Genomic DNA, 13,783 nt, shown 5'->3' with positions numbered 1-13,783 from the left:
GGTGTTAGGGGCACAGCTCATTGACCAAAGGCCAGTAATAGTCCCTTTAGCTCAGGTCCTTGCCACTTGATATCATTGCGGTCTGTTTTAGAAGACTAAAAAGCCTTTCTTTATCATGTGTGTCCTACCATGAAGTCTGAAAGACAAGAGCTAACATCCAGTTTTGGGGGTTTTTTGTACAAATCCATGTCTGTGGATAAATGATGCATTTTCACTTCTTATAGAATCTTGTTAGGCAAGACACTGTAGATCAAATAGAAGAAATTTGACAATCTACAAATCTTTGTCTTTAGTTGAAACTACAACATTTTTTCTCTAATAAGGGAAGCAATATGTGTGGATCTATAAAAATAATCTAACTATCCCATTGAACACATTTGATATGTTCTTTTGTATGACAAAAGAAAAAGGCTAATTATTCTCTATTGGTCCATATCCATTATCCTGGTTTTAGTTCCTTAAACCCAGGAAGAACATGGTTGTAAATAGAATTGGGCAGAAGAATCCTCTCTTGCACTTAACACCCTCATGAGGAGCTTTTTTCCTAAGAGTATTACAGGAAAACCAGAGCAGTGTGTCTCTCTTCTAAGAACTGGTGTCAAGCATGAGTGAAGCAGGACCTTAAGAGATCTAACTACGTGGGAGTATAAAGATGCATTAATTCTGAATTCACAAAATCTTTATATTGGGTATATCTTGTTAGCCCTTCTAATCATTTATTCAAGGTTAAAATACATCCCTTCTACCCTCAGTAAATAAAGTACCTAAGCCTTGTTCTTACTCCTGTAGTCTTTTCAACATGCCTCATGAATCAAGTCCCTGTCTTCCTTTGAAAATGTTGTTCTACTATGCTCTTCACCTGGGATGTCTGTCCTCCACTTTCCAGTTGGAGAAATAATACTATCCTTCACACCCAGGTAAAATGTTTATGATTTACTCATGGAAGATATTTTTCCATGATTTTACTGTTTTCAGTTTTATAATAGGTTTTATCACAATGCATAGTTGCTTCATTACCCCCCTTTTCTGTCATTGGATGGAATGCTAATCAAAAGCAAGATTCAAAGCCTATTTGCCTTTTTACTTTTCCATTTCATAGTAACATGTATTGACTTTCCACACCCTGGGGGTTTGGATCTTTAAGTGAAAAAATATGCCTTGAACATCACTTTTGAATTTTTTCTCCTTCTCAAAAGTATCATCAACTCTTCCAAGTAGCACATAAAATCAAATTACATCTGGAAGTAAGCAAAAATTTACTTCTTCTATTTAGTAGGAGTAAATCTCTCCTTTTCTCAGCAGAAATATTTTGTCTGTGACTTGATTTTCAATTATTTTATCTTTTCATTCACCTTAGAATGATAAATGCATCTCTCCTCTGGTATATTCTATATTCAGTTCAATTAGCCAATCAACACATCAATCAACTACACAACAAGTATCCTGTTTAGTGAGCTCCTTTAATAGACCTAAAAGCATTTACAGAAACTATAGTATATTACTAAGCTATAGTGAGACACAGAATATATAAAAGATCTAGTCCCACTCAGGGAGGATCAACATGGTGAAGAAAGAGGATGTGGAGCTCACCTCCCCACACAAACACATCAAAAATCCTTCTACATGTGAAACAATTCTCACAGGAAACCAACTGGAAACTGGCAGGAGATCTCTTATACACAACCAAAGCTGCAAGAAAGATCCCCACATAACCAGGTAGGACACACTGGCTTGCTAGCAATCAGGGTGGAGAGAGACCATTGCTGACAGCTGCCATATCACTGCACTTCCCAGCCTGAAACACAGGTCAGGAAGGGCTGCTGGTAAATGTGGTGTGTAAGCACTGAATTTTGGGTGGACCAGCCCAGGGAGAAAACTCAGTCTAGCTGCAAGGATTCAGCCTGGATGGCCTGAGGAATGGTCCAGGCTGAACTTCAGAACCCATTGTCAGTATGTGCATAGCAAGGTCCATGGGTGGGTCTGGCAGCAAGGGCTTTGTTGGGGCTCACACTGTGGGGCATCACAGAACCTGCTGGACAGCCCCTGGGGAGGAGTACAGAATAGCTCATTTCCTGGCAGAAGCACTCTAGTTCCACCCACACCACACCCAGCTTGGAGCTAGACCTGAAGCAGACAGGTTCTGGGAGAACACTGCCACAGAGAGAGCCCAGCCCCCAGGTTACAGCACAACCATCTTGATACCTACAGCCACAACATTCTGTCCCCAGAATCACCTTGCACTAGGTCAGGGACAAATGCAAGGGAGAAAGGGGTACGACCTTAGGCTGTTTCTACACACCTGTACCAGCAATGCATATTTTCACTGTGACCACATGGGCCACACTTTCTTCAGTGCTCACCTCCTTCAGGATAGAGCACACACTTAAGGGCAACAGCACCTTATAGAGCAGACCCTCAGGGCTTCTATTCCAACAACTGGGGAGCAGACTCTGACTCCAACAAGGCTGTGACAGCCATGAAGCAAAGAGGAGGCCCTGACACCAACAGGGCTGTGATAGCCATTAAAGTAAAGAGGAGGCTCCACCCAACATCCAATGCAGGCTCTGTGAGGCAGGTCAATAACAAAAACAGGAAAGGACAAGACAAACATAGGAAAATGCAAGCCCCAGGGAATAAATAACTTATGGCCTCTTTCACAAGATCCTGCCAGGGGCAAGGCAAACATCTGGGTCAACGAGATAAGGAAAAACTAACCTATGCACTCTGGCTTCTGTACACTGCTTCTGCATAGATAAACATAGCTATAGGCTCCCAAAAGCATGGGAACTGGTCTATAAAAGGAAAAGCTCTCCTCAGGTTCAGGGCTCAGTCTTTGCATGTGAATCCATTGGGCCTGTACCGGTACAATAAACATTGCTTCCTGCATTATAAGCCTTGGTGTTCTGCCTACCTCTACCAATTCCTCCAACATCTGGTCACCACAATACCAATTATACCTCCTCTATCAAGGGAACAACATCCAACACATTTTAAGAAAAGACATGGCTAGCATCCATACCAAAAACAGCCTTTGCATCAAAACATTGACATACATAGTCTATGTAAGGACACTTCCACATAAAACATTCCTTGTAAATTAATGTTTCTCCTAAATTCATAGAGATAGAGATAGTTAAGTAAAATGAAAAAGCAGAGGAACGACTCCCAATTCAAAGGACAAGATAAATCCCTTGAAAGAACATATAATGAAGCAGACCTCTGCAGTTTACTAGACCCTGAGGTCAAAAAAAGAAAGTTAAAAAAAAAGCTAAAGAAATTAAGAAAGATTATCAATAGAAATTCAGATCGACACATAGAGGCTAAACAATATGCTACTAAGTAACCAAGAGATCACTGAAGAAATCAAGGAGGAAATCAAAAAATACCTAGGAAACAATGACAATGAAAACATGACTACCCAAAACCTATGGGATACAGCAAAGGCAATTCAAAGAGTGAAGTTTACAGCCATACAATATGACCTCAAGAAACTGATTAAAAATCTTCCAACTAACAAAAGCCCAGCACCAGATGGCTTCACTGGTGAATTCTATCAAACATTTAGAGAAGAGCTAACACCTATCCTTCTCAAACTCTTCCAAAAAATTGCAGAGGGAGGAACACTTCCAAACTCATTCTACAAGGCCACCATCACCCTGATACCAAAACCAAAGATATCACAAAAAAAGAAAAGTACAGGCCAATACACCAACAAACATAGATGCAAAAATCCTCAACAAGATACTAGCAAACTGAATCTAACAACACATTAAGAGGATCATACACCATGATTAAATGGGATTTATCCCAGGGGTGCAAGGGTACTTTAATATATGCAAATTGATCAATGTGATACACCATTATATATTATTAAAGAACTGAAGAATAAAAACCAAATGATCATCTAATAGATACAGAAAAAGCTTTCAACAAAATTCAACACTTGTTTATGATAAAAGCTCTCCAGAAAGTGGTCATACAGGGACCCTGCCTCAACATAATGAAGGCCATATATGATAAACCAATGGCAAACATTATTCTAAATGGTTAAAAACTGAAAGCATTTCCTCTAAGTTCAGGAATAAGGGGTGTCCACTCTCACCACTATTATTAAACATATTTTTGGATGTCCTAGCCATGGCAGTCAGAGAAGAAAAAGAAATAAAAGGAATCTAAATTGGAAAAGAAGTAAAACTGTCACTGTTTACAGATGACATGATACTATACACAGAAAATCTTAAAGATGCTACCAGAAAACTAAAAGAGCTAATCAATGAAATTATTAAAGTTGCAGGATACAAAATTAATAACAAAGAAATCACTTGCATTCCTATACACTAACAACAAAAGATCAGAAAGAGAAATTAAGGAAACAATCCCATTCACCATTGCAACAAAAAGAATAAAATACCTAGGAATAAACCTATCTGAGGAGGCAAAAGACATGTACACAGAAAAATATAACACACTGATAAATGAAATCAAAGATGACACAAACAGATGGAGAGATATATCATGTTCTTGGATTGGAAGAATTAATATGGTGAAAATGACAATACCCAAAGCAATCTACAGATTCAATGCAATCCCTATCAAATTACCAATGGCATGTTTCACAGAATTAGAATACAATTTTTACAATTTGTAGGGGAACACAAAGACCCCGAAGAGCCAAAGGAATCTTGAGAAAGAAAAACGGAGCTGGAGGAATCAGGATCCCTGACTTCAGACTATACTATAAATTTACAGTTATCAAGACACAACTGTCACAAGAAACAGAAATATAGACCAATGGGAATAGAATACAAAGCACAGAGATAAACCCACGCACCTATGGTCACCTAATCAATGAAAAAGGAGGCAAGAATATACAAAGGAGAAAAAACAGCCTCTTCAATAAGTGGTGCTGGGAAAACTGGAAAGCTACATGTATAAGAATGAAATTAGAACACTAACACCACACACAAAAAATAAAACCAAAATGGAATAATTACCTAAATGTAAGGCTAGACACTATAAAACTCATAGAGGAAAACATAGGCAGAGCACACTTTGACATAAATTACAGAAAGATCTTTTTGAGCCATCTTCTCGAGGAATGAAAATAAAAAACAAAAATAAACAAATGGGACCTAATTAAAACTAAAAAACTTTTGCATAGCAAAGGGAACCATACACAAGATGAAAAAACAACTGTCAGAATGGGAGAAAATATTTGCAAATGAAGCAACTGACAAAGGATTCACCTCCAAAATACACAAACAGCTCATGCAGCTCAATATCAAAAACAAAAAACAAACAAAAAAAAAACACCCAAACAATCTAATCAAAAATTGGCAGAAGACCTCAATAGACATTTCTCCAAAATAGACATACAGATGGCCAACAAACACATGAAAAGATGCTCCACATCACTAATTATTAGAGAAATGCAAACCAAAACCACAATAAGGTATCACCTCACACTAGTTAGAATAGGCATCATCAAAAAATCTACAAACAATAAATGCTGGAGACGGTTTGGAGAAAAGGGAACCCTCTTGTACTGTTGGTGGGAATGTAAATTGATACAGCCACAATGGAAAACAGTATGGAGGTTCCTTAAAAAACTGAAAATAGAACTACCATATGACCCAACAAGCTGACTACTGAGCATGTACCCAGAGAAAACCACAATTAAAAAGGATACATGTACTCCAATATTCATTGCAGCACTATTTACAATAGCCAGGACATAGAAGCAACCTAAATGTTCAACAACAGATGAACAGATAAAGAAGATGTGGTACATAATATACAATAGAATATTACTCAGCCATAAAAGGAAATGAAATTGGGTCATTTGTAGAGACGTGGATGGACCTAGAGTCTGTCAGACAGAGTGAAGTAAGTCAGAAAGAGAAAAACAAATATTGTATATTAATGCATAAACCTGGAATCTAGAAAAATGGTATGGATACTCTTATTTGCAAAGCAGAAATAGAGACACAGATGTAGAGAATAAATGTATGGATACCAAGGAGGAAATGCAGGGTGGGAGAAATTGGGAGATTGTGATTGCATGATATTGATACTATGTATAAAACAGATAACTAATGAGAGCCTACTGTATAGCATAGAGAACTCTAATCCATGTGCTGTGGTGATCTAAATGGGAAGGAAATTCAAAAAAGAGGAGATATATGTATGGGTATAGTGATTCATTTTGCTGCACAGTAGAAATAACACAACATTGTGAAGCAACTATACTCCAATGAAAAATAATTTTAAAAAGAGTTGGAACCGTAAAATATAATTAACACAGTCAGCTGTGCTTAATAGGAAAAGGCATTATGTCTCTGTGGCTAAGTTCATTCTCAAGATGGTGTAGAGGATGAACATATAGGAGAAAAAGATGATTTGCAGTGAAAGATCTAGAAATGCCATATTTGATATTGTCATGGTGATAATATTGAGGGATTTATCAGCACAAGCAAGCTTGAGAACAGCTAATATTTCCCATATGAAATGATTGATAACATTGTTACCAAAGAAAGGCAATTGCATGGCAAGAGATGTTTGCACAATTGAGTTGATTCCACCAGAGAACCAAGACACAGAACATGACGCATCAGTACATACACCACCTTGCTCAGGATGACAGGGTATCTCAGAGGGTTGCAGATGACCACACAGTGGTCAAAAGCCATCATGCCAAGGGGCAAACACACTGTTGACCCTATTGCAAATCCTAAGAACATTTGCACTGCACATCCAGAGAAGGAAATGTTCCTTTTCTTTGAGATTAAGCTCACGGAAGTTGAGGAAACAGAGGAAGATGTACAGCACATAGCCAGAAAAGAGGGGTTTCCCAGGAAGAAGTGCATGGGGGTGTGAAGATGGGAATCAAAGATGCTTGCTATAATCAGAACACCATTGCCAATTAGAATCACTAGATACATAATTAGAATTAGAACAAAGTAAACGATCTCAATCTTTGGCTAATCAGAAAGACCCAGAAGAACAAATTCTAGCACAAATGTCTGGTTAATTTTATCCATGTCATCTGCATTCAGGATGTCAAAGGAAGATCTAAAGAAGTTGTGGTACATAAAGCAATGGAACAATATGCAGCCACGAGAAGGAAGGAAATCCTGCCATTTGGGACAACATGGATGGACCTTGAGAGCATTATTGTAAGTGAGATGTCAGGCAGAGAAAGACAAATACTGTCTCATCTTCTTTAAATGTGGAATCTAAAAATGCCGAACTCATAGAAACAGAAAGTAGAAAGGTGGTTACCAGAGGCTATGGACTGAGGAGATGTTGGTCAAAGAGTATAAACTTACAGTTAGAGGATGAATACATTCTGGGAATCTAATGCACAGCATTGTGATTATAGGTAACGATACTGTCTTATACACTTGGAATTTGCTAAAAGACTAGATCTTAAATGTTCTTACCACCAAAAAAGAAAAAGAAAAAGAAAAAACTAATACTTATATGATATGATGAAGCTGTTAGCTAATGCTGTGGTGGTAATGCCATTGCAATATATGTGTATCAAATGAACACATTGTATAGCTCAAGCTTACACAATGTTATATGTCAACTATGTGTCAATAAAAAATGCAGAATAGCACATAAAATATATAGATTTTGAATTTTTCAGGTTGAACAGACAGAAAAAGATGTTGGGGAAAGAAGACTGAAGTCCTGCCTCTTTTCAACATCTTTATTATTCAGTGGTCTTTTAGTAGAAATTACTACTGCAAACAATAACCATAAACATTAAATCAATGTGTAACTCCATAATATACAAACTATAGATAGCATTTGAGGAACTAAATATATTTGATAAATTGTCCATCTGTTGGCAAGTATATATTCTAAGTGTCCACCATGCTGTTATACAGAAAATTAAAATGGAAAGTCTTCTGCCATTAAATATTTTTCAGTCCCTTTAATGAAACTTTCTCATATATATATATATCTCCACATATATATATATGAATGATATATATATGAATGAATAATATTGTTTTGTTCCTCAGTTGCTCAATCTTTAAAATGAATATAATAATAGCATATAACTCATAGGATTGCAATAAGGATCAGATAAGTGAAATACATGAAAAGTGCATAGAAAAATGCATTGGGTCTTCGTTGCTGCACATGGACTTTCTCTAGTTGTGGAGAGCGGGGACTACTCTTCATTGTGGTACTCGGCCTTCTCATTGCAGTGGTTTCTCTTCTTGTGGAGCACAGGCTGGGGCACACGGACTTCAGTAGTTGTGGCACACAGGCTCAGTAGTTGAGGCACATGTGCTTAGTTGCTCCGCAGCATGTGGGATCTTCCCAGACCAGGTATTGAACCCATGTCCCATGCATTGGCAGGCAGATTCTTAACCACTGCACCACCAGGGAAGTCCTCTCCACCAACTAGATTGGTGTTATTTATTATTCTCGGATACTAAATGTCATATGCCTGAGCAGCATAAATTACAGCATTTAGAGTGAACTAAATTTAGAAAAAATATGTAGAAATTGAATTAGAAATTACCAACTTCAAAAAGTGTACTTATCTGAAAAAGCTTTAAGAGAAAGTTACTGAGAAATGAGGATTCATTTCTTCTTTTTCTTTTTTTCCCTCATCTGTTCTTTTATCTATTTTTCCTTTAAGAACTTCTATTGAGATACAATTGACATACAATAAACTGCACATATTTAAAGTGTACGGAGCTCAAAAAAGATGGCAGAGGAGTAGGATGTGGAGATCACCTTCCTCCCTACAAATACATCAAAAATACATCTACTTGCGGAGTAGCTCCTGCAGAATACCTTCTGAATGCTGGCAGGAGGCCTAAGACCACCAAAAAAGCAGGAGAATTTCCACATAATTGGGTAGCACAAAGGCAAGAAGGGAAAAAGGAGACAGGAATCCTGAGGAGACCAGCCCCTCTGGGCAGGAGCTGTGAGGGCAGGAAGGCTCCCACACACTGAGGAGACCCCTCACTGGAGGGGAAGGACAGGGGGAGTCTCAGAGCCCCCAGAAGAGAGAGCAACAGCAGGTGTGCAGGGAGCATAGTGGAGACAACCCTGCACAGAGGATTCAGTCAGCACTCCTCAGCCACAGAAGCTAATCTGCTCACCCACAGTGGTGGTGGGGGCCAGGCGCCGAGGCTTGGGCTTTGGAGAACAGACACCAGGGAGAGAGCTGGGGCTGGCTGCATGAGAACAGCCTGGAGGGCAGGTGCACCAGCAAGCTAGGAGGGAGTTTGGGGGAAATCCTGGGCCAGATGGAGAGAGAGGGGACCATTGTTTTGGAGTGTTTGGGAGGAACTTCCCTCTCCAAGATCTCACAGGTTGTGAAGCAGTGCAACCCGTGGCTGCTGGATTGGAAAGTCCACCCACTGACCCACACCCACACCCTGCTGCACACCACCAGGCCAACCGCCTGCCTGCCCCACACTGGCCCTGCTGACAGCCCGCCCAACCAGTGTACTGCTGGGCCCCGCTGCCGCCCACCTAGTGACACCAAGGGTCTTGTGTGTAAGTCAAGTCATTGGCCACAACCTCCCAGCAGTAGGTGAAGCCCAAGGGTCCCACTTTCAGGACCAACTTCCCTGGGAGGATGCATGGCACACCTCAGGCTCATGCTGACCTCTGCTACTACAAGCACTCCCACAGATTTTAATTAGATGGCCATATCCCTCCCTCCCCATGACCTGAAGTTGCAAGTGAACCCCAATCACCCTCTTTTGCCCCCTCTTGTCTGGGCAGGAAACTGACTCCTGAGAGAAACCCACACACAAAGAAGGGACCAAAACCAAAACTGATCCCCAAGGACTGCAGGACCAAAGAAGAGAAAGGGAAACAGCTGCAGGAGGAGCAGATTTAATACCCACAATAGGCTTGATAGACCTGGCATCTGTGGATCACCTAAATGGATGAGTGTTTCTACTACAGAGACTGTAGACATAGGGGGCAACTGGGGACTGTGGGGACAAATACATACAGGACTAATATGAGATCACAGTCTGAGCTCTCCACAGTCCTCTCCACAGCAGGGGCAGAGCCCTACTTAGAAGTATTGGAGGACTTCTTGGCATGTTTGTCTTGTTTCTGGTTTTAGGTATTTGTTAATTTAATCTTTATTGTATATATTTGTATGTGGATTTGCTTGTAATTGGTATGAGTACTTCCTCCTTTCTTTTCTTTGCACACTCTTTCTCTTCTCTTTGGTTTCTTTTCCTCTTTTCTTTTTGCAAGTGCAAATGTCCACATCTCCATGTGTGATTTTGACTGACTAGAGTTGCTTTTACCACTAGTCTGGGGGAACTGTCTGTCCTTTCCCCTTTGTCCCTTTTTTTTTCTTCCTTTGCTCTCCTTATCCCTCGTGTTTCTCCATACTGGGCAGTTTCCAGGGTCTTGGTGCCCTAGCCAGGTGTCAAACCTGGACTTCTGAGACAGCAGAGTCAGGATGTTGGACCACCAGAGAACTCCTGACCCCAAGGAATATTAACCAGCAACTGCTCCCCCAGAGTTTTCATTCTCAACACCAAGATCCACATCCAAACAAAGGCAGGCAAGCTGCACTGCTTGATACCTCAAGCCAAACAGAACAGAGACAATAGGAATTACCACTAGACAGCATAGGGAGGAGACAGCAAATTAGACAAAATGAGAAAACAACAAAATACCTTACAGGCAAAGGAGCAAGATAAAAACCCACAAGACTAAATAAATGAAGAAGAAATTGGAAAATTGCCCAAAAAAGAATTCAGAATAATGAGAGTAAAGACGATCCAAAATCTTGAAAACAAGATAGACAAAATACAAGAAACATTTAATAAGGACCTAGAAGAACTAAAGAGCAAACAAGCAGTAATAAATAACATAATAACTGAAATTAAAAATACTCTAGATGGTACAAGCAGCAGAATAACTGAGGCAGAAGAATGAGTGAGTTGCAAGATAGAATGTGGGAAATAACTGCCACAGAGCAGGAAAAAGAAAAAAGAATAAAAAGAATGGAAGACAGTGTCAGAGACCTTGGTGACAACATTAAGCACAAAAACATTCGAATCACAGGGGTCCCAGAAGAAGAAGAAGAAAAGAAAGCGTCTGAGAAAATATTTGAAGAGGTTATAGTGGAAAACTTCACCAACATGGGAAAGCAAATAGCAAACCAAGCCCAAGAAGTGCAGAGAGTCCCATACAGAATAAACCCAAGGAGAAAGACACCGAGGCACATATTAATCAAACTAACAAAAATTAAACACTAAGAAAAAATATTAAAAGCAGCAAGAGGAAGGCAACAAATAACATAGAAGGGAAAACCCATAAAGATAATAGCTGATCTCTCTGCAGAAACTCTGCAGGCCAGAAGGGAGTGGCAGGAGAAAAAGTCTTGAAAGAGAAAAACCTACAGCCAAGAATACTCTACTCAGCAAGAATCTCATTCAGATGTGACAGAGAAATCAGAAGCTTTACAGACAAGTAGAAGTTAAGAGAATTCATCACCACCAAACAGGCCTTACAACAATTGCTAAATGAACTTCTCTAGGCAGTAAACACAAGAGAAGGAAGAGACATACAAAAACACAGCCAAAACAATTAAGAAAATGGTAATGGGAACATATATGTCAATAATTACCTTAAATGTAAATGGATTAAATATTCCAACCAAAAGACACAGACTGCCTGAATGGATACAAAAACAAGACCCTTCTGAGACAAAGCGAGAGAGTAGCACAGACATATATATACTACCAACTGTAAAATAGTCAGTGGGAAGTTGTTGTATAACAAAGGGAGTCCAACTTGAGGATGGAAGATGCCTTAGAGGACTGGGGCAGGGAGGGTGGGGGGGGACTCGAGGGGGGGAGTCAAGGAAGGGAGGGAAAATGGGGATATGTATATAAAAACAGATGATTGAACCTGATGTACCCCCCCCCAAAAAATAAAAAAAATAAAAAATAAAAAAAAACAAGACCCTTATACATGCTGTCTACAAGAAACCCACTTTAGATCTAGGGACACATACAGAATGAAAGTAGGGGATGGAAAAAGATATTCCATGAAAATGGAAGTCAAAAGAAAGCTGGAGTAGCAATACTCATATCAGACAAATTAGACCTTAAAGTAAAGACTATTACAAAAGACAAGGAAGGACACTACATAATGATCAAAGGGTCAATCCAAGAAGATTTAACAATTGTAAATATTCATGCACCTAACATAGGAGCACCTCAATACATAAGGCAAATGCTAAGAGCCATAAAATGGCAAATCAACAGTAACACAATATTAGTAGGAGACATTAACACCACACTTACACCAATGGACAGATTATTGAAACAGAAAATAAATAAAGATACACAACCTTTAAATGAGACATTATACCACCTTGACTTAAGTAATATTTATAATACATTCTATCCAAAAACTACAGAATACACTTTTTTTTTTTTGTCAAGTGCACATGGAACATTCTCCAGGATAGATCACATCTTGGGGCACAAATCAAGCCTCAGTAAATTCGAGAAAATTGAAATCATATCAAGCATCTTCTTTGAAGACAATGCCATGAGATTAGATATCAATTACAGGAAAAAAATGGAAAAAAATACTAACAAAGAGGCTAAACAATACGCTATTAAAATCCAAAAAGTCACTGCAGAAATCAAAGAGGAAATAAAAAAACATCTAGAAACAAATGACAATGAAAACACAATGACCCAAAATTTATGGGATGCAGCAAAAGCAGTTCTACGAGGGAATTTTATAGCAATACAATCCTACCTCAAGAAAAGAAAAAATTCGAATAAACAACCTAACCTTACACCTAAAACAATTAGTGCAAGAAGAAGAAGAACAACAAAAACAATAAAAACCTCAAAGGGAACAGAAGGAAAGAAATCATAAAGATCAGATCAAAAATAAATGAAAAAGAAATGAAGGAAACAATAGCAAAGATCAATAACTAAAAGCTGGCTCTTTGAGAAGATAGATAAAATTGATAAGCCATTAGCCAGACTCATCAGGAAAAAAAGGGAGGAGATGCAAATCAACAGAATTAGAAATGAAGAAGTAGTAACAACGGACACCACAGAAATACAAAAGATCATGAGAGACTACTACAAGCAACTATATGCCAATACATTGGATAACCTGGAAGAAATGGATAAATTCTTAGAAAAGTACAATCTTCCAAGACTGAATCAGGAAGAAATAGAAAATATGAACAGACTAATCACAAGCACTGAAATTCAGATTGTGATTGAAAACCTCCCAACAAACAACAGCCCAGGGCCAGATGCCTTCACAGGTGAATTTTATCAAACATTGAGAGAAGAGCTAACAGCTATTCTTCTCAAACTCTTCCAAACTATAGCAGAAGGAGGAGCTCTCCCAAACTCATTCTACGAGGCAACAATCACCCTGATTCCAAAACCAGACAAAGACGTCACAGAAAAAGAAAATTACAGGCTAATATTGCTGATGAAAATAGATGAAAAAATCCTCAACACAATACTAGCAACAGAATCCAACAACACATTAAAAAGATCATACACCATGATCACGTGGGGTTTATCCCTGGAAAGCAAGGATTCTTCAATATACGCAAATCAAACAAGGTGACACATCATATTAATTGAAAATATTAAAGAATAAAAAACATATGATAATCTCAATAGATGCAGAAAAGGAGTTTAACACCATTCAACATCCATTTATGATAAAAACTCTCCAGAAAGTGGGCATAGAAAGAAGTTACCTCAACATAATAAAAGCCATA

The 13,783-nt window shown here is 38.8% G+C and overlaps 1 pseudogene; it reads right to left on the bottom strand.

The window, feature by feature from the left end:
• Positions 1 to 2,424: 2,424 nt before the first annotated feature.
• LOC130844299 (olfactory receptor 13C3-like) lies at positions 2,425 to 7,067 on the bottom strand (annotated as a pseudogene).
• Between the last annotated feature and the right edge of the window lie 6,716 nt (positions 7,068 to 13,783).

The sequence above is a fragment of the Hippopotamus amphibius genome, chromosome 2 (genome assembly GCF_030028045.1).
Source record: "Hippopotamus amphibius kiboko isolate mHipAmp2 chromosome 2, mHipAmp2.hap2, whole genome shotgun sequence".
Lineage (NCBI taxonomy): Eukaryota > Metazoa > Chordata > Mammalia > Artiodactyla > Hippopotamidae > Hippopotamus > Hippopotamus amphibius.
The sequence above is the reverse complement of the archived record's forward strand: the minus strand, read 5'-3'. Positions and strand labels throughout refer to the sequence as shown.